Source organism: Phocoena sinus, chromosome 1 (genome assembly GCF_008692025.1).
Source record: "Phocoena sinus isolate mPhoSin1 chromosome 1, mPhoSin1.pri, whole genome shotgun sequence".
In the NCBI taxonomy this organism is placed as follows: Eukaryota; Metazoa; Chordata; class Mammalia; order Artiodactyla; family Phocoenidae; genus Phocoena; species Phocoena sinus.
In genome coordinates, this window is record NC_045763.1 from 46,688,615 (window position 1) to 46,711,196 (window position 22,582).

Genomic DNA, 22,582 nt, shown 5'->3' on the forward strand with positions numbered 1-22,582 from the left:
TTACATATAGGTACTCTCTATATTGTATGTATATAGTTATATAAGTTACTAACATAGGGTGAGGAGGGGTGAAGTTTCAGGAGACCTGTCTGTACAGTTTTATGCAATTCCTGTGAATCTATAATTATCTCAAAATAAAAAGTTAAAAAATGTAAATCAGATCATATCAGATCTCTTACTTAAAATCAGTAGTAGACTTACTAATCAGAATTAAAAGAAAATTCAAGTTCCTTCCCTTATGTCATCTTCTCCCTAACTACGTCTCTGACCTTATCTCACTCTCCATCTTATTAGTAAAGCTAAAGCCACGCACATCTTCTTTTGCCTACTCTGTGCTCTTTCACATGCCCAAGATGTTTCACTTGTTCCTTCCTGGAAAGCTCCTCACATATCTCATCTGCATGTCTTATCATTCAGACTCACCTCAGTCACCTCCTTAGAGAACCTTCCCTTGCCCCCAGTCCTAAAGCATCCCCGTCCACTCTGTTACCCTCCGTGACATTACCAGTTCATTCCTTCCTAGCACCTGCCATTATCTGAATTTACCTTTGATCTTGTTATCAAACTGTCTTCCTCCTTTGGAATGTAAACTCTATTAGAACTGGGGTCATTGCTGTCCCTATCTCTAGTGGTTTAGACAGTGTCTGGTCCTCAACTCCAAGGGTCTCCCCCCCCCCACACACACACAATAAGCAGCATTCCTCTTGCCCTTCAGGTTTTGAACAACTTCAAGAAATATAATAAAAGGGTAAAGACAGAAGTGAAAATATCACCTATGTTACCAGTAGGGGCTAATTTGGAAGCGTAGCCTAGGCAAAGCTAACTGGTTGTGGAATTAGGCAGCCTTACCCATTGGGTCCCAGCCAACTCTGGGCTGGATTAAGCCCTCCTTCTCCAGCACGTGGAACATAAATGCATGCTAAATATTTTGTAAAGGAAAGAGGGAAGAAATAAAGGCTGTGACAAATCTCTGAGTCCTCTCTTGTATTGGGTTTGGGAATAAGGCACAGAGGCCTGCTGATTTAAGGATATCAGGCCCAGATGGAGGATAGGGTGAAGGTTAGAGACACAGGTAGGAGGCAGCCCATAGAAAATCTCACATGCCAAGGCATTAGGAAGCTGTTCAAAAGGAAGTTGGGGAGATGGTACATCTTTTAATCCAATTCCATCAGCTTATTTATTTTGGTGCTATTTTCATTATTTGGGGGGGGAGGTGTGAGTGATTGCTTTTCCTATGACTAAGCTCACATCAGTACTCGACACAGGTACAGTATTAAGCAATCCATCAGCCTTAATAGAGTTTATGTCTTTCCCATAACTTTCTTGTCTCAAAAATAGTAAAAGCACGCCTAACATGCCTACTTGTCAGCTACTATAAGGTGCCACATTAATTGGAAGTGGAATTTAAAAAAAGGTAACTCATGAGTTCCAAACCACCACCACAGTATTTCCTTTAATGGAAAAATGAAAGTTTTGGGGAGCCAGATAGTTATATTGTCTGGAGCAGTCTGGCTACAGTCATGAATAAGAGATTTTAAAAAGGTGAGTGTGAGCAGAATCAGAGGAAAGGAATACAGGATATTCAAAAGTATGAGGGATAAACAATACAGCAAACTTGAAAAAGAAAACCTTTAAGAAAGATGATGGGGCTTCCCTGGTGGCACAGTGGTTAAGAATCCGCCTGCCAATGCCGGGGATACGGGTTCGAGCCCTGGTCCGGGAAGATCCCACATGCCACGGAGCAACTAAGCCCGTGCGCCACAACTACTGAGCCTGTGCTCTAGAGCCCGTGAGCCACAGCTACTGAAGCCCACATGCCACAACTACTGAAGCCTGTGCGCCCTAGAGCCTGTGCTCCGCAACAAGAGAAGCCACCGCAATCAGAAGCACGCACACCGCAACGGAGTAGCCCCCGCTTGCCACAACTAGAGAAAGCCCGTGTGCAGCAACGAAGACCCAACGCAGCCAAAAATAAATAAAATAGGGCTTCCCTGGTGGCGCAGTGGTTGAGAGTCCGCCTGCCGATGCAGGGGACGCGGGTTCGTGCCCCGATCTGGGAAAATCCCACGTGCCGCGGAGCGGCTGGGGCCGTGAGCCATGACCGCCACTGAGCGGCGCGTCCAGAGTCTGTGATCCACAACGGGAGACGCCACAACAGTGAGAGGCCCGCGTACCGCAAAAAAAAAAAAAAAAAAAAAAATTAAAAAAAAGAACAAGATGATGCTAATATTTAAAAAAAAAAGATGAAATGATGTCTCTATTCTGAACCACCACCATCATCAAATGGCCACAATGTGTGTTGGACACACATCCAACTTTCTCTTGACAGTTTCCCCATTATTTCTCCAGATATATATGTGTAAAGATAAATTTAAAAATATAATACATATATTTCTATTTTTCCAGTTTGTCCTGTGACTACTGAGCAAGCTTAAGCCCACGTGTATGCTCTGCTCTGTCAAATGCTTCTGTGTGCATGTGTGTGTTGTGTGCGTGCGTGTGTGTGTGTGTTTGTGTTTATACACTGGGGAAATAGGAGTGAGAGGTGCTGTGTGTAAAAACAAGATATACTGTGTTTTGGTGTCATTTTAGGATTTTAAAGAGTTGTAATGGGTCATTAACAGCTTGGGGTACTAGTTTTTCTCCTTGTTTTCCTGTGGAAGAAGAGATCCAGAGCCCCAGAGTAGCATGAAAGGAGGGAAGGGGAGGGGAAACACAGATTTTTATTTACTTCACAATTTTACTTAATGCCTATTTATAAAAACCAATCCTTTGAAAATGAACAGACCTCTCCACGTTAATCAACGTTGCTCAGTGTTGCAGAAAAAAAATATATAAATCAACTGACATTTGAAAATGTCTTTTAGTCAGAACTTTACCCATATTAGTGAAAACCACAAGTGGCACCCTGTAACTCACAAGAAAGAGTTTTTGAGACAGATTTGGGGAATACATTTCTGTAAATAAGGAAGATGGACTACTTGCTTGACAGGGGCTTAAACTTTTCTCATGTTTGTTATGGCTTGATTCATATCGCCATTTGATTTTCCAACTGTTTATCCCTTGTCCCCCAGGTGTGTCAGTCAGGGTCCTGGCAGGAAGCAGAAGTACACTCAGGTGGAATTCACGAGAATTGGACAAAGGGACTATTTACAGAGGTAAGGGCAGGTTAAGGCACCACGGGGCTAGCCTCAGGGTGGTGGTCTCTGCCACCCCTTGGGGCCCGTGGGAGCTGGTGTCATGAGGGAGGGGATCCCCAGTGGGGGCTGAGGCTGCTGAGGGATGCAACCATTCCAGAACCATGTGCAGATCACAGAGGGATGGAGAAATACATTGACTTCACATTCCTTTAGCTCTCTACCTCCCTCTAGTACCTCCCATTCATACCTCCACGAACCCACCTGGAACCCAGAGGGCAAGGGAGCCCAAGGGCTATGGTCCACGGCAACTGGTTCCAGGCATAGGAGGAAGGCGAGGGTACCCAGTGGTGGCAAAAAGAGGGAAGTGTGCCAGTTCATAACATTGTGCTTGAATTCCAGGTGAAAGAAAAATCTGATGCAGCAGATTCCCTCTGGATAGGACCATTCAGGAGAGAGGGTGAGATAAGAAACTTTATAGTTTTTTTTTCTCATAAAAAACAATGCAGTTGCCCAGACCTGGACTATTCGAGGAGTGAAAGAAGAGAAGATAGCACATTCTAGACTGGTCTCCAGAGGCAGCAGGCAGCAGATTTGAAGCAACTACCCTATGTTTGGGATGATTTATGCCCCTTCATGCCAAAGTGTTGCTCCATTTTGCCTGGAATTCAGGCAAAGTTTGATTTAAGAGGCCTGGGCTCTCTGAGAAATTGTCTTGGCCAAAGAAGTGCTGACTTAGCTCACCAGGTCTTCAATCCCTGAGGTCAAGCCTTGTGGCATCCTCCTCCTGGATTGCTCCTGGCAGAGCCTGATGGACTCATATTACTGTCACTGTGTGCTGGTCAGAAGTCATACTGTTTGGAGTAAAGACAGGGATTATCTTGCCACCAGGGCTAGCTACATGGATGAAGTTAGAGTTCTTACAAGTGGCTGAGATTTGATGGAACATGAAAAGTCCCTTCTGAACTCCAGTGTTCTCCTTCAGAGGTCCTCTTTCTATCTTGTTTTTATTATTGTTTACTTGTTCATTCATTCAGTAAGTATTTATTGAGTTCAGTGGGTCAGGCAGAGCTACTATATCTTTCAATTCTAGGATATCCTGCAATGCCATAGTCCTGTTTCTCAGGGGTATAAAGACGAGTAAAATATAGAACATACAACGTACAGCATACAAATTTAGGAAATGCAGTGAGTGGGAGAAATGGGTGATAAATCACATTGCAACATTGAGAGTACTGCAAAAGATACCAATCAAGAGTTGGAGACAGGACAGAGCAGTGAACTCTGCCTGGGGCAGTGTAATGACCTAGGAAGTCCCACATCATCTATTACTTGGGTTAAGTCATCAATCACCCATATAAAAACATCAATATTTCCTGGGAGATAGCTTTACCCATTAACAATTTTCAAGTCCATATTATAGAACATGATCAACTTCTTTCTTCCTATGTATGCTTCTCCTCAGCATTTAAGGATGCTCAAGCCTTGTACCTCCTAAAGAATTCCCCCTGGAGTCCACTTCCCCCACCGCTCCATGTCTCCTCTTCCCCTGTGTAGTAAGACTTCACATAAGAACTGTTTACTTTCTTGCCGTCATCATTTTCTTACCTCCTAGTCACTCCTCATCTCCCAACTCACATCATCCTGGCTTCCACTCCAGCCGCCATCAAAATGATCCTCCCTAAGATTAACTATGGCCTCCACATTGCTTGAGCCAATTGGCAACCTTTCAATCCTCAGCTTACCTGACCTCTCAGCAGCATTTGACGCTATGGACACCAGCTCCCCTTGTTAACTTGGCATTTGTGAAACATTCTCCTGGTCTTTCCCCTTTTATAAAAAATAGGCTTTATTTTTTAGAGCAGTTTTAGGTTCACAGTCGTACTGAACGCAAGAGGTTTCCCATATGCCCTTTTGCCGCTGCATCGCACAGCCTCCCCCATTATCAACATCTTGCACTGTAGTGGTACGTTTGTCATAACTGATGAACCTACATTGACACATCATTATCACCAAAAGTCCATAGTTTACATTAAGCTTCACCCTTGGTGTTGTACATTTTATGAATTTGGACAAGTGTATAATGACATGTATCTACCATTATTGTACACGGTAATTGCATTGCCCTAAAAACCCTCTGTGCTGTCTTTTCATTTCTCTGGGACCTGATTTTTGGGAAGTTTAGGGATTCTAATTCAGAACCAGAATGACAAAATGTCTGATTCCAAAGCTCGAAGCCCATAGTAATTATGTGCTGTTGTTTTGTCAATAAATACTTCCTGGTCAGTAGCCAGGTCAAGGAATTTCAGGCATACTTGTTTGAGTATGGGCTTTTGAAATCTCAGTGGTTTTTCTCCTCCTTTGGCTACCCCTTCTTAGTATTGTTTGCTGGATCACCCTCCCCTCTGTGATCTTCAAATGGTGCAATCCTTAAGGTCTTTTCCTAAGCCTCTTTTCTCTTATCCCTCTGCACTCTCTCCCCAAGTGAACTCATCTGCACTCATGGCTTCAATGATCATCTATATAATAATAATACTGAAAAGTATACCTTAGCCAAATCCTCTCTCCTGAGCCTCAGATCCATATATTTTGACATTTCCATTGAGATGTCTAAAAGGTGTTGCAACTTCAGTTTATTTAAAACCAAACTTACAGTGTCCTGGGTCAAAACGGGCGTTTTTACAGTGTGTATTCTGACAAATAGCTCCACTATCGACCCAGAAATGCAGCATCATTCTTAATATCCTCTCGCCAGTCTCCCCAGCCACCAAGTTCTGCGGATTTTTCTCGAATCTCTCTCCAGTCTGATCACATCACTCCTTCTCCAACACTACCATCACTTCTCCCTTGAACCATGGCAATGGACGGCTAATTTGTTTGCATACGTTCACTGTCGTCTCTTGTCCAATTCATTCTCCACAGGACAGCCACAGCCATCTTTTCAAACTACAGCATGACCTGCGTCTTTCCTCTGCTTAAAATCATTCAGTGGCTGCCTGCTGCTCTGAGCAAAATCCTTAACAAGGCCTAAGGCCCTGAATGACCCAGCTCTATCCTCCCACATCTCAGCCCAGCTCTTTTCACTCTACCCCTTGCTCTGACACACTGGCTTTCTTTTGTGCTGCCCATTTTTGTGCTTCTGTTTCAGGACCTGTGGAGTGCTAATTCTTCTCCTAGAATTCTCCCTCCCTCTTTTCACCAAATGAACTTAACAGATTTTCAATCTTGTTTCAAACACTACCTTCTCAGGGAGTTTTTCTTGAATTCTAGACTAGAAAAGACCCCTCCGTTATATGCAGTCATAACAGCTTATGCTTGTAGTAAGTTTACAATTATATGCTTGCCTGATTATTTGATTCATACCTATCTTTCCCTCTATACCGTAATACTCGTGATATCCGAGTCCATTTCTGCTTTCTCACTATGGGAACCCTAGTGCTTAGGGAAGTGTCAGGCACATAGGTAGGTATTCAGTAAATATGCTTTGGAAGAAGGGAGACTTTGTAACCTGGAAGGGCTCAGGGGGAAGGTGACCAAGGGCAGTGGGTTATGACATTTGGAATGACTCGGGAAAGACATAGAAAATTAGGTGGGTGGGCCATGACAGTGGTGACCTCTGGGCAGGAAAGAACGGAGAGGGCCTGTCAGGGACAGAGGGCATGTCCACAGGTGCCCTCTGAGCCTCTGTAAGGCTGTGCCTTGTGGGAGCAAGTGCTCAGACTCTGCCAGGAGACCTGCTTGTGAGGCCTGGATTTGATGCTAACTAGCTGTGTGTCTTCCCCTCTCATTCTTAATTTCATCTGTAAAATAACAGAGTTGGATTATTATAGCAGTCAGGGCTCTTAGCTGCAAAGAAATATTGCCTCTGGGCAATTTCAACAGAAAATGAACTGAATGAAGGGCTGTTGGACAGCTCACAGGATTCCTAGCAAGCTTGAAGAATCAGACGGAGAGAACTGGTAAGAACAGAGAAGACTGAATGGGCAGAACCGAGGCCAGCATCTCAGTGAAGGGCCAGACTCCCTCGAAGCCAGCACAGCTACCCACCGTGCCATTGAATGCTGAGCGACACAGCTTGTGCCCCTGCCGGGAGTGGGCAAGGGACACCCCTGTTGGCACCACTGGCTGCGCTCCCCTTGGGAACTGGTAGTTGCTGCCTTTGCTGTTACTCTCGGAAAGAATGCTCTGCTTTCTTTCCTTTGTGTCATTAGTTTCTGACTCAAAAACCTGAGCAGGTGCATCTGACATCCTGAGCTCGGTGTGCAGGGGCAGGTGTGGGGATGGAGGCGGGGGCCGACTACGGCGACTGGAAAACAGCTTCCTAGAGAGGGAGGCAGGCTCTGTTGGCCATCAACCCTCCTGAAATGGAGAGTTCCCCAGGGGAGGAATCAGAGGGTTCAGATCCCGGGCAGCCAATCAAATCGAATGTCCAGTACTAGGCAGTCTCGGCGGTCCCTCCAACGCTAACAATCCATGCGTCCACCAACAAAATGAAAATGGATCCAGTCATCACCTCACACCCCTTTCCATTAACCTCAACAGCATAGAAAAGCTACGACATCATCATTTCGCCTCAGAAGATTTTGTTCGGTGTTACAACTCCTTACTTCTAGGTACTTTGGAGACTACTCTCCGTGTCCTTGCCTTACGTGTTTATTTGAGCCGCTGAAGCCAGCCTGCGTTTCCTGGCTCCACAGCCCTAAAAATAGGGCATTTCTGAGTAGCCTAATAACCTGTTCAGAGTGCAGCAGGGCCTGTGCTGGCTTGTATTTCTAGCAGATGCTGTTTCTATTGGAGGGTCTATTTTTAAACTAGCCAAATGTCAGTTCTCTCTCAACTGTCGATTTTCATTCTCAAAGACATGCTGGTTTGTTTGTTTGTTTCTTCCTGGTAGAATTTACTCTACCATGTAAAAGGCACATTTCAGTCATTAATGGTTCTTTTTGGACAGAGGTAACATTTTCTTGCCCATACTCTACAGTATCTTTTTTTTTTTAAACTTGACTGAGAACTAGGAGGATCAATGAAAAGGGAATTCTGGAAGGAAAGAGTCCAGGATCTTGGAGTTGATTCATGGCACCTTCTTTTAATGCAGTTTCTACCATATCTGCTTCCTTAGGCAAGTAGCTTGCATTTAAAGTAGCCGAGCTGTGGGAACGAAGCAAGCTTTATAAAATCATTCAGTGTGAATAGCTGATTCCGGCTTAATTTGCTACCACTCCAAGGTAACATACAGGTGTGAATGTAAAGTAACTTGACTGATGCTTTAAAAACCACCAGAGATCTTACACATCCAAATGAATGTGGAACTCCTCAAAGAGCCCCCTTTGGAAGGCATTGTACTTGGTCTGACAATGTGTTTTTGCTCAAAGCATTTTTGGAGAGTACCGTTTTCAGAACTACCTTCCCAGGCGTGGATCAGGCTCTGGAATGTCCTCAGTGATCGAAGCCGTTATGTGCTTGCGGAAGGTGGGGCATTCACTCAGGAGAAGATGCTGTCCCATTCTGGTGGTGCGTGTGTGTGTGGGGGCAGCGTAAGTGTGGTCATAGTGGAGCAGGTGTGAACTTTGGAGTGAGTTGTTTCTGGTTCAGTTCCTCTCTCTTCCAGTTACGAACTTGGTCAAGCTGCTCAACGTCTTAGAGCACCAAATTCCTTGTGTGCAAAATGAAAGAAATCCCACCTTCCTCGTAGGGTTGTTGTGAAGATTAAATGTATTAATGTGTGTAGAGTTCTGGTACCTGGTAAACATTCAAAAAGTGTTAATACCCTTCTTGACTACACAGTTCTTCTAACACACTTTGTCTCCAGCCAAATGAAGCTGCTTTGCTCTTCCGCTTTCAAGCCCTTCCTGTCTTTACTGATGTTCTTCCCCATCCCACCTCCCACCTATATTTCCCCCTCCTGCATCTCTGTATGTCCAAATCCTGTTTCTCTTTAAGGTCTGGCTCTAATAAAAATAATACTAATGAAGAAAGACGTTAAGCAACTTGCTCAAGGTCTCACAACTCTCTTTTGTTTAAAATAAATTTATTTATTTATTTATTTATTTATTTTTGGCTGCATTGGGTCTATGTTGTGATATGCGGGCTTCTCATTGCAGTGGCTTCTCTTGTTGCAGAGCACGGGTTCTAGGCTCTTGGGCTTCAGTAGTTGTGACATGCAGGCTCATTAGTTGTGGCTCACGGGCTCTAGCGCGCAGGCTCAGTAGCTGTGGCGTACGGGCTTAGTTGCTCCACGGCATGTGGGATCTTCCCGGACCAGGGATCAAACCCGTGTCCTCTGCATTGGCAGGCGGATTCTTAACCACTGCGCCACCAGGGAAGCCCCAGGGTCTCACCACTCTTATGTAAGTGCTAGAGCCAGGCTTTGGGCACAGGTCATCAGACACTAGTGTCAACACTCTACAATGTCTGCACTACACTAGGCTACATTATACCCACGTGTATAAATGCCTCTTCCACCTTCTACATGAAGTTTTCCAGATCCCTCATTTAGAAACACCCTCTTCTGCCTTTGAATCACATATACTCCATTTACAAAGCTTTTCTTTTGAAGCATTAACTTTCCACATGGTATGATGATCATATTGGTGATTAGTCTTACTGCCCTGCAAAATCGAGTGCTCAGTAAGTGTTACTTTTTCCACAGTCTCTTCTTAATATCTTGCATAATTTGTTGTAGGTGCTCAAGAATGTTTGTTGAGTGAATCATTTAAAAAAATGTAAATCTGATCACGGCTCTCTGCTTAAAATGTTCCATTAACTTTAGGGTGAAAGTGAAAATGTTCAATACAGCCAGAAGGTCCTGAGGGCCTAGTCTGCCGCCTCCTGCCTCACCTGGAACCACTCTTGCCCTGGCTCTCTGCTGTCCAGCTCACAGTGCCTTTCTGTTTACTCTTCACCCGCCCTCCTCCCTGAGGACATTTTCACTTGCTTTTCCTTTATCTGGAGTTGGATTCTCTTTCCCACCTTGCCTTTGGCTTGGTCATGACTATTCTGATGACTTACCCTTGTTCCTTTGCCTCTAGGTACGTTGGGGAAGCACCCCTCTGGCCTGCTTGGGAATGGATGTGTTACATCCTGGCCCAGCCTGTCCAGCCCTGACAGGGGACCTACCTGGTGGCCCTGGCTCTGTCCTCACTCTGCTGGTGGGAGTGCCAGGCTGCGTGATACTTGGGGATCAGGGCCTGACCTCTGCGGTGGCCTTTGGGGCAACAGAGGCTGCTTGTCCAGTCCAGCTTGCCTCGTCACTGAGGAGGAGAGCTCTGACTCCAGGCCAGAGATTGATCCTGGCACTGGCATTTTCTGAAGGCAACTGTACCCTTCATCTCCCCTTGGTTCATACATTCTGACTGCCAGCAGGCCTGGCTCAGAGCCATCTTGGCAAAGAGGAATTTTTAAAGCCTGGTTGGTTTCATTTTGCTGTCTTCCCAGATTCCTATCCTTGGGCAGAAATAGTCTCCAAATAGCTTTTGCACCAAGGGTGATACGAGGGGGGAAGCATGCAGGGGAGGAAAGAGATCACAGCAAGGACATGTAAGCTGGAAATAGGTTACTTCCTCATTTAATAATAATCTATTATTTTTATAATAATAGGTAACATTTATTAAATACTTACTAGGTCCCAGGTACTGTACTAGGGATTTGTCCATATATTAGCTCATTTAATTTTTAAAATTATAGTCCTTTAAGTGGGGCTCTATTATTATTCCCACTTTATAGATTAGAAAGTTGAGGGTGAAGGAAGTTAAGGAACTTGCCCAAGGTGAGTAATAACAGAGGTGGGCTTAAAGCTGAAGATAGGGGAGTTGAAAGTTTTGCCTTGAGGATAATAATAGCAAATTACATTATGATTTCCAGTGTAGGGGTGTAGCAAAGAATGAACATCAAAACAGTGGACTCCAGAGAGATCCAAGCATGATCCAGAATATTCCCTGCATGTTGACACATTAATGATTACTTTATAGTTACTTATCCAGTTCACTGGGAAGCAGCCTGATGTGAAAGAGAGAACATGGAGTCATGTCGGAGTCACGTAGACCTGGGTTTGAAACCAAATGCAGCCTCTTCTATCTGTACTGCCTCATACAGTTTATATAACCTCATTGCGACTCAGTTTTCTCATCTTTAAAAATGGTCATTGTGATTCATAACCCACAGGGCTGTGAAGATTAAGTCAGAAAACACAATACAGCTTTTTGTGCTATGCCTGGCATGTAGATAGTGACCAATAAATGGTAGCTATTAACACGGCATGGATGTGAAGGGAAGCCACGGGTGATGTTATTACTAGCCTCCCCTCCAAAGTTCGTTATTAGCTGATAAATTCCACCGTTGACATTTGAATTAAGATGTGCTGTCTCTGGGAGGCCCAGTGGCAAAGAAAATACCTTAGGGGATTCCCTGGCAGTCTGGTGGTTATGACTCTGCACTCCCAATACAGGGGGCATGGGTTCGATCTCTGGTTGGGGAACTAAGATCCCACATGCCACACAGCGCTGCCTTAAAAGACAAAACAAAACAAAACAAACAGAAAAAACCTTAAAGAGAAAACATATTAAATCACGATCAATCTCAAGTCTTAATTAATAATTAAGCTATTTATTGTGCAAGCTGGAAAGTAAGCTTGTAACTTGCAAAAAAAAAAGGCTTAAATTAGTAATACAACAGCTGCCTCCATTTAATTAGGGTATATTATATGTTTGATGTCTTTTATTTTATTGTTAATCCTTGTGACTACCCTGTGGGGATAGTATTATTACTATTCTATCTATGACGCTTAGGAAGAGATTAAGCAACATGTCTGAAGCCACCTGAGAGTAAGTGACAAGGAAGGATTCAAATAGAGTCCAAACTCCAATGGCCATATTTTCCCTGATATGCCTTGCTACTCTTGGGACTGGCAGTCCCACTTCTGGGAAAATGTCCTAAGTAAAAAATTTTAGAAAGAAAAGAAGATCAGTTGTTGAAACAAAAATCCCCAAATCTTTATAGCTCATACTCATCACATAGCCCTATGGCCCCAGATTGGACAGTAAAGTAGCCAGCTGCCACACATTAACATAACAGAACCAACTTCAAAAGACCAATACATGAATCTTGTCAGCGGAGAACATCTGAAACTATATTTAGGAAAAAGGACAGAATGCAAAATAGTACCACAAAGAGTATACACACACTTCTCAAAGCAGAGAAAATTGGTATCTGTATTCCAATAGGGAAGAGGAATACTCAGAGTTATGCAAATGATTAGCATATGAAGACTCTGTTGTATTTTGGGGTAGAGTAGTTTATAGTATTCAATTAAAAAAAAAAGAAAGAGGGCTTCCCTGGTGGCGCAGTGGTTGAGAATCTGCCTGCCAGTGCAGGGGACACGGGTTCGAGCCCTGGTCTGGGAAGATCCCACATGCGGCAGAGCAACTAGGCCTGTGAGCCACAACTACAGAGCCTGCGCGTCTGGAGCCTGTGCTCCGCCACAAAGAAAGGCCGCAACAGTGAGAGGCCCGCGCACCGCGATGGAGAGTGGCCCCCTCTCGCCGCAACTAGAGAAAGCCCTCGCACAGAAACGAAGACCCAACACAGCCAAAAATAAATAAAATAAATAAATAAATTTTAAAAAAAGAAAGAAAGCATATTGAACAAGTTTAAAAAAAGGAGATAGGTTTTTTAAAACTATCTAGTTTTAAGTTGTAAAACTAGCTTCTTGAAATCACTGAAACAAAAAGTGATGACTGTCTTGAGAGGGATTTGTTTTTTATAGTGTTTCCTCACCTGGAATTTTAGGACTCCTAGGGATAGTGATAGAGGCGCTCCAAATTTGTGCTGTATTTCACAGAACATGATGGAAATTATGTATTTTAAAAGCACATTTAATCACGTTGGCAATAGTTAAGGATAGTGAAGTTTGGCTCTGTTATCAGCTCACCTGAATTTGAACCCCAGCCTTGTTACCTACTTGCTAAGTGACGCTGGACAAACTAATCTCTTCTGTTTCCTTGTCTGTAAAACTGTGTTAATAATAATGCCTACCTCAATGGGTTACTGCCCCAGCACATTGTAAGTTATCTGTAAACATTAGCTGTTATTAAACTATAAAGTTTCTTTGCTCTAATCTGGAGTTATATCAATTCAGCACTAATTTTATTATCTCAAGCAAATCAGGAATCTCCATTGACCATTATACAGCATTTGATTGCCAAAATATGGGAAAATGGGTGAAATGTGAGCAAATGCACTTTGGTCAATAAAATCTTTCAAAATATGGGTGAGAGGGGAGAAGAAGAGAAGAAGTGTCAGGGATCCTTGGTGATAAAATCTGAGGATGACTATACAAGATGGATGCATTTGATAAGGATGAGGGGAATGGGAGGCCTGAGCAGAGCACAGAGGTGGAAAGCCACAGCCTCCTCAGGCTTTCCCAGAGTCAGAGGGAGATGGTCATGTTTTGTTGAGGCCTGACACATCCTGTTGTTCTCCTCTGCTCTCTGTGCCAATGTCGGATTGCGACACCTGAACCCAAATCAGGACTTGTAGAGGTGAAGATGAAGGGGGTTGTGCAACCTGGGTACCAGCTGGGGCTCCCCATCCCTGGGAAGTCTGTGTAACCTTGACCTGAAGCCAAATTCCATGGCCTGTGACATCACAAGACTTCTGCATGGTTTCTCTCTGGTTCTGATCACTTCCTCCACTTGCTGCTTTGTGCTGCTCTAAGTCAAAGCAGATGCAAAGCCCAGCCCTCCGACCAAGTTCCACAAACAATGCACAGACACTGATCCTTTCGTGAATTTAGTAAAATGCTACTGACTATGGACAGGGGCAAGTATTCCAGGTCAGGGGCACATCCCAGACACAGCCTCTGCCTCCTCCCACTTTCCTTTCCTCCATTTTTCTGGTCTCTTTCCCTCTCCTCCTTCTGTCCTGCACATAAATTCCTCCCCTGTATCACATGGGAGAGGCAAACCAACCCCAGCCTAAGCACTCACCACTGTATTTTGCCAACAAAGATAGTTTACCCATCTTAAGAGGAATTCTGGTCAAAATGTGTTCTCATTTACATTACGGTTATGAGTATTAGGTCAATAGAGCATTTGTGACTTTCATTTTATGCAATAGGAGTGCTTATTAATAATATAGAATTATAAAAATAGGAAAATACGTATAAATAGTGGTCTATCAGTGGAGTTTTGACATATCAGAACCCCAATGGTGGTAAAGAGTTGGAACTAACAGTAAGGGTAAGGGGAGCTCTTGGGCTGCACCTCACAGGCCTGCAAGCCCTGGACTTGCCCAGCCTCAAGCTGAAGAAAGAGCCAGAGTCAGCGACAGAGACACCAGTTATTTAATAGGTGGAGGATCTTACACCTCTGAAGCAAAAGAGTCCCGGTGCGACACCCCACCGGATGGCAGGCAGGACAGGGCAGCAAGGGGAGAGGGTGGTTACCAGTTATAGGGAGAATTGACATCTCATTGGTTAGCAGGGAGTCCAGCAGAGGGGCATGCACATCCCTCAGTACCCCTTTGATGAGCTATCATAGATCTAAAGATTAGAATAATCACTAGCTGGGGCTGGGGGCAGGTATGTAGGCAGTTACTGGTTAGGCTCTATGATGAAGAGAGAAGGTGAGTCATGTGAGTAGGGTGTAGGTGAGGCAGGAAGGGTACTTCCTACAGGGGGAGGTATAGAGAGCAAGAGAACAGCCATCTTGGGTGGCCTGATCATACAGGAGCCATGGAGCCATTGAAGAATCCTAGTAGGAGATTTACGCCATTAGACTTATGTCTTTCAGGAAGGTCACTCTAGTCACCCTAGGTGAAATGACAGGAAGGAGGCAAAAGTGGATTCCAGGAAACCACAGGCAGAAGACAAGAAGCTCTAGGATAAGGCATGGTTGGTGGTAGTGGAATGGAGGGGTGGATTCAGGAGGTTGAACTTACAGAAGTAAGTGGCCAATGGATGTGGGAAGTGGGGGTGAGGATCAAAATTAGGGTAACCAACTTGTCCTGGTTTGCCTGGAACTTTACCGGTTTTTTTTTTTTTTTTAATTGGACCATAGTTGATTTGCAATGTTGTACTAGTTTCGGATGTACAGTAAAGTGAATCAGTTATATATATATATATATATATATATATATATATATATATATATATATATACACATATATCCACTCTTTTTTAGATTCTTTTCCCATACAGGTCATTATAGAGTATTGAGTAGAGTTCTCTGTGCTATACAGTAGGTCCTTATTATCTATTATATAATATATATAGTAGTGTGTATATGTCAATCCCAATCTCCCAGTTTATCCCCCCTTTCCCCACCCCTCGTAACTATAAGTTTATTTTCTACATCTGTTACTCTATTTCTGTTTTGTAAATAAGTTCATTTGTACCATTTTTTTTAGATTCCATATAAAAGTGATATCATATAATATTTGTCTTTCTCTGTCTGACTTACTTCACTCAGTATGACAATCTCTAGGTCCATCCATGTTGCTGCAAATGACATAATTTCATTCTTTTTTATGGCTGAGTAGTATTCCATTGTATATATGTACCACATCCTTTTTATCCATTCTTCTGTCAATGGACATTTAGGCCATGTCTTAGCTATTGTAAATAGTGTTACAATGAACACTGGGGTGCATATGTCTTTTTGAATTATGGTTTTCTCTGGATATATGCCCAGGAGTGGGATTGATGGATCATATGGCAGTGGAAGTTTACCAGTTTGTTTTGTTTTTTTAAAAAAATATTTATTTATTTTTTTGGCTGCATCAGGTCTTAGTTGAGGCACACGATCTTTGTTGCTGTGTACAGGATCTTCGCTGCGGCATGTGGGATCCTTAGTTGTGACATGTGAACTCTTAGCTGTGGCATGTGGGATCTAGTTCCCTGACCAGGGATTGAACCCAGGCCCCCTGTGTTGGGAGCATGGAGTCAGCCACTGGACCACCAGGGAAGTCCCAAAGTTTACCAGTTTTAAAACTGAAAGTCCTATGTCCTGGGAACCCCCTCAGTCCCAAGGAAATTGGGATGGTAGGTCATCTCTTAGGTGTATTATTTGGGAGAGTGGAGTTTGGTAAGGGCATCTACTGAGAGGAAGGATATAGAAGGAGGTGGTTAGTAGGTGATAAAGTGGGACAGGAAGTGGTAGAGGTGGTGTCTGGTGATAATAGAATCTTGAATATCCTGTATTTGAGATGCCTGTGGGATATCCAAATCAAGGTAACAGTCTGGTGTTCAGATAAGAAGTTAAGACAGGTGATAAAAGCTTGATAATAACAAATCAACAGCCACAACAACTGTGATTTAAAAATAAACATTCTAAGTACTTTTCATTTTTTGCCTCGTTTGATCTTCACAGCAACCCTATGAAGTAGGAATTATTATTACCATTTTACAGTTGAGGAAACTGAGGCACACAGAGGATAAGGAACTTGTTCAAGGTTAAAAGTCAAAAAGTTAGTAAGTGGAGGTGCTGAGGCAAACACCTCTGGCCCAAGGTGTTCTTTGAGACATATGTTACAGGAGCAAGACATCAGAAACCGCCTAACTAGGAGGCAAATAGATAGGTAACCTAGGATACACTCATGAAACGGAATGAGTGTGCGCTACTTGTTCCCTGCCCCCACCCCCAGAAAAAGAACGCCACCTTCCTCTCTTTCTGTGCCCCCAGCAGTGGCTCTGGCTTTGCTGGTCTTGTTCTTTTAGGCCCCTGTGATGTCAGAAGGACAAGCAAGTGAGAGGGATGATGAGGGGGAGTGCTGAAGACATTGGCATGGAAGCAGCTGTAATGTATCAGGGTCGTGGATGAGAGAAAAAGCAAACTTTGTAAAGACATATTCTTATTGCATGAATTCCCTTCACGGTATTTAAAAATACAAAGGGCTTGAGATTTTTAGAAATCACCTTCTGGTGGCTGAGCTCAGTTTCTGTGACGGTGGCCACGTGAACGGTGCAACATGGTTGGGGTAATGGTTTTACCATTATTTGCCACAGTTTTGTCACCACCTCAGGGGGTGACAGAAACAAGGCAGGGGGTTCCTAGAAACCACCTGAACAGGAAGGGCACAGGGCTTGACCAGGTACTGAGAGCTTCCCATGTGCAGGTGCTAGAACACCTTTCAAACAGGGATAAACCACAGCCCTGGGCTGCCTGGAGCTTCCAGCTTCCTGGAGGAGAAGGATACAGAAATAAATTTTCCTATAATGCAATAAGTGGATTGGTGGTGATCCACACAGCAGGCTGCTCAGGTAGGGAGGAACCCCACTTTGCTTAGCCGTGGAGGGACTTAGGCTGTCAAACAAGGCTTCCTGGACCAAGTCAAGAGGGAAGGGAGAAGGCAGGAGGGGTATGATGTTCCAGAAGAAGGGACCTGTATGGGCAAAGACAGTAAGGCAAGAAATAGCCTAGTGTGCACAGGGAACTACCAGCGAGTCAGTGTGACCAGAAGAACAAGTCTGAGGTGGGAGTGTTGCAGGAAGGGGGACCCCTTCCAGGGCCCGAGAGTGAGCTCTTTTCTAACACTTGGAAATGAATTGTCTGAGGAGACACACGTACTGACAAAGCAAAAGACTTTCTTGGGAAGGGGAGTCCAGGCAGAGAGCAGCAGGGTAAGGGAACCCAGGAGAACTGCTCTGCCATGTGGCATGCTGTCTCAGGTTTTATGGTAATGAGGTTAGTTTCCGGGTTGTCTCTGACCAATCATCTTGCTTGGCCGCTATTTGGTCTGACTCAGGGTCCTTCCTGATGGTGTGTGCATCTCTTAGCCAAGATGGATTCCAGCATGAAGGATTCGGGGAGGTTGGCAGGACATATCATGTCTTCCCTCCTTTTGGCCTCTCCCGAATTCTCCCAGTTAGTTTTCGGTGGCAGCACCGATGCTTTACTGGGACCTCCTGTTGTGAGACAACTCAGGCAAGCCATTATCATCGTGCGTGGTCAAGATGGGCAGTTTCCGTCAATGGTTCCCTAACAGGAGTGGAGCTGATGGGGCTGGAGTGCAGATGTAAATTTTCTTGCAGCAGGAGAGAAAGCTCTGGGGGGTGCATTCATTGGCACCTCTCTTTCCTCAAGCAGTTTTTCATAGTGTGTGTTAGGGGGTGGGCAATGATGGGAATGAGGGGGAGAACCAACTACAAATTAGCAAATGGTTGTCAAAATCTGGGTCAGCTGAGAGGGGAGGCTGTGAACCAGTCGGCCTGTGCCATTTTCTCCAGCAGCACTTGGGGTGTGGGGTGTAGGAACCAAGAAGACGGATTGAAGCAGGTGAAGCAGGGCTGCAAAGTTGGTGAAGAGGTAGAGGGGAGTCTCTTTCAGGCCAAACAACCATGGGCTGAACTTGGGTAGCCAGGAAGGAACAGAAAGGGGGTTGCTAGATTAGGAGATAATGGGGGAATCAAAGGTAAAGAAGTTATGGTTCGGCCCATTTTTCCCCACCCCGTGCCAGAATGGCTTGCAGTGGCAGTACTAGGGTGCTGCCTGGCCTTGAATAAGTAAGTTCACCTTCTGGGCCTCAATTTCCCCATCTGTATGATTACACAACCACTATGGTATTCTCCAGCTCTGACTGTAGGATTGTGCAAACCAACATATTCCAGCCTCTTGGGCCCCCGGGTGAGACCCTTTCTGTACCTTCAGTACTGGAGGTGCAGTCAGTGTGCATCATTTCTGCTCAGAAGGAACTAACCCTGGGGAGGTGAATGAGATGTGAGATTTCAGTTCATCAGGGCCGGATGTGAAGCAATGGCCCAGAGTTCACATTTAGGTCACTTTGCCTCAGGGGTCTCAGTAAATATTAACCAACATACTGGATGACCTTGGTCAAGCTACTGAAATAATTCACCACTTGGTTTACTCAACCACTAAGGAAAAGCAAGTAGTTATATGCTCAGGGTGGACACAAAGAAGTGTGACTCAGAATCGTTGGGGAAACAAAGGTACAAATAGAAATATTTATTCCCGGAAAGGCTGCTGCCTTAGGTTGGGTTCCCTAGAAGCAGAGCCTGAGAGAGGGATTCTTGTTCAAGAGATTTACTGGGAGAATGCTCTCAGGAGAAGGGAGTGACAGAAATGGCATAGGGCAGAGGAGAAAAGTTAGGGAAGTGTGGTTTCCTCCAGAGCCTGGCTTCAGTCAGCTTCTACAGGGAAACTCTAGAGCACAAATTGTGCTGCGGGGTTCGTCTCATCTAAGAGTAAGAGAGTGGGCCTTTTGTATCCAAATGTCAATCAATTACTGTCTGAGGTCCGTGGACAGGTGGGGTGGAGGAGGGAGTTGTGTAACCTCCCCGGGTGAGGTGCTCTCGTTTGGTCCAGGGCACTTCTGTTCCGAAGGGGGCAGCAGAATTTTGTCAGCAGTACTCACATTCACTGGGTAGGAAAAGGGGCACCAATGGGATCCACTATAGCTACCCTAGAAATGATAAACAGAAGATGTATCTTCAGGTCTGTGGAGGATGGAAGATGACGTATTGGTAGTTAGAAAAGAAAAAAAAAAGGAAACGGTAGCACTATCATCCATGCAGAATTAAAAGCCTTGAAGATCACATACATCAACTCATAAACAGTACTCACATTCTAGTGACAAAGCAGTAGAACTACCTTCATTCCTTCTGCATGTATTTATTAAACTTCACACTGCTGGCAAAGAATGAATATCCTTAGTATATAAAGAACTCCTACAAATCAATAAAAATGAAGACCCTGATAATTACATAGGTAGAGGATATTAATCAACAATCTACAGAGGGGGAAATATAAATAGCTAGCAGACATTTAAAAAAATCATTCAACCTTGCTGATAATCAAAGAAACACAAAGGAAAGGAATATGCAGATTTTAAATTACAAAGATTTAAAAATGAGAGCACACAAAGCTAGCAAGGAAAGGAGAGATGGGTGCTTTCTACTCAACTCACAGGAATGTGCATTAGCTCTTCTTAGAAAATAATTTTATGGTATGTTTCATGAGATTTAAAAATGTTTAAACTCTTTGATTTGTACTTCTACTCCTTAGACTCATCCTAAGGGAATAAGCCAAATGTTTCACTGTTATCATATAATGGAATAGAGAAGTTACAGTGTGCTAGGCATTGTGCTAAGTGCATTAATACATATATATATTTTTAATCTATACAATTGACTTAGTAGGTGGGTACTTTCATTAAGTCTCTTCTTGCAAGAGAGGAAACTGAGGCTTAAGGAAGTTAAGTAAAGGTCACTTATTGTGAAGAAGTGGAGAAGTTGGGATTATCTGACTCTAGTGTATGGGCCCTTAATAACTTTACGTGGGTCCAAGAAGAGGGTGAAAAGCTAGTGTTTTTACAAAATGATTAAATCAGGTGTGGAATTAATTAAAGAAACCTCAGCTAAAATTGGAGTCAGGACGGGCCTGTAGGGGAACTGTCACACACCCACCATGCATGTCAATTACTCTAAACAAGAAGAGACTTCTGCCTACATCTCTGATAAGAAGGTGTTGCTACTCTACAATCCACCAGGAAGAAGAAAACGCTCTGTGAGAGTACAGCCCAGCCAATCAGAGACTGTAGCAGCCCAACCAATGAGAAAGCTTCGTACTTTGGACTCCCAGCTTCCTCCAATGGACTCTTTGGTTATTACAGCCCCTCCAAATTACCCCCTTTCCCTATAAAAGCAAGTTCCCTTTCTTTGTTCTTTGGATTTGCCTGTGGTCCTCCTTCCGTAGTTCTCATATCTGGAGTTGCAGTTCCATTGACTATTCCCAGGTAAACTCACTTTTGCTGTTAAATAACTGGCTATTATATTGTTAAAGTTGGCAGGGGCAAACTGTTCCTCGTTCCATTGATCAGAGAGCCTCAGCAGCATTTGGATTTCTAATTAAGTCAGACATTTAATTAGGGATCCTGGGGCTATCACCTAGTCCTTTGAAATTTTTGTGATGAGTTTTACGTAAAAATATAAAAGAGTCCTAGGCTCCTCTGTGCAAAATGGTGAAGTCAGGTACTGAGTTTGGCACCTTTTGGGGTTGAGGTGGTAGTGAACTGACGGCTTCATAACAACCGGTTACGAACAATCAATTGTATAAACTTGTTTACTTGTCTATCCCTCCTCCAAAACTGTGAGCTCTGTAATAACAGGGATCATGTCTGTCTCATTCATTGAAATAACCTTAGAAGGTGAGATTGGATTATGGGCAGGCATCCAGCAGTGTCTGCCAAGCTCTCCTGTGCACACAGGAAGACATGTCACAACAATGGTCATTGCCGTGGCATTGTTAGTATTTGTAAAAAAATTGGCAGGACATCTGAGTTGTTTCTAGTTTTTGACTATTTCAAATAAAGCCGCTATAAACATTTGTGTACAGGTTTTTACATGAACATAAGTTTTCATTTTTCTGGAATAAATGCCCAGGAATGCTATTGCTGGTTTGCATGGTGGTTGCATATTTAATTTTTAAAGAAATGGTCAATCTGTTTCCCAGAATTGTGTACTATTTTACATCTGACCAACAATGCGTGAGTGATCCAGTTTCTCTGAATCCTTACCAGCATTTGGTGTTGTCACCCTTTTATTTTAGCCATTTGGATAGATTTGTATTGATATCTCACTGTGGTTTTTTTTTTTTTTTTTTGCGGTACGCGGGCCTCTCACTACTGTGGCCTCTCCCGCTGCGGAGCACAGGCTCCGGACGCGCAGGCCCAGCCGCCATGGCTCACGGGCCCAGCCGCTCCGCGGCATGCGGGATCTTCCCGGACCGGGGCACGAACCCACGTCCTCTGCATCAGCAGGCGGACTCCCAACCACTGCGCCACCAGGGAAGTCCTCACTGTGGTTTTAATTTGCATCTCCCTAATAGTTAACAATGTTAAACATCTTTTCATATGCTTATTTACCATCTGTATATCCTCTTCAGTGAAATGTCTCTACATATCTCTTTGCCACTTTCTAATTGGGTTGTTTGTTTTTTATTTTAACTGCTGAATTTTGAGCGAGGTTTATATATTCTATCCTTTGTCAGATATGTGGTTTGCAAATATTTTCTCCGAGTCTGTAGTTTGTCTTTTCATCCTCTGTATAGAGTCTTTCCTGGAGCAAAAATTTTTAATGTTGACAAAGTACATTTTATACATTTTTCCTTTTATAGCTCTTGAAGACTTTCTCCTACATTTTCCCCCCAAGTTTTGTAGCTTTACATTTTACATTAAAGTCTATTATCCATCTTGAGTTAATTTTTTGTATAAGGTGTGAGATTTGGGTCAAATTTCATTTTCTCCCTCTTCTTTGGATGTTCAATTACTCCAGCACCATTTGTTGAAAAGCCTCTTTTTCCTCCATTGGATGACTTTTGCATTTGGGTGTATTTGTGTGGGTTTGTTTCTGGGTTCTGTATTGTGTCCCATTGATCTATGTGTCTTTCCCTCTGCCAGTAGCACACAGACTTGATTACTGTAACTATAGAATAAGT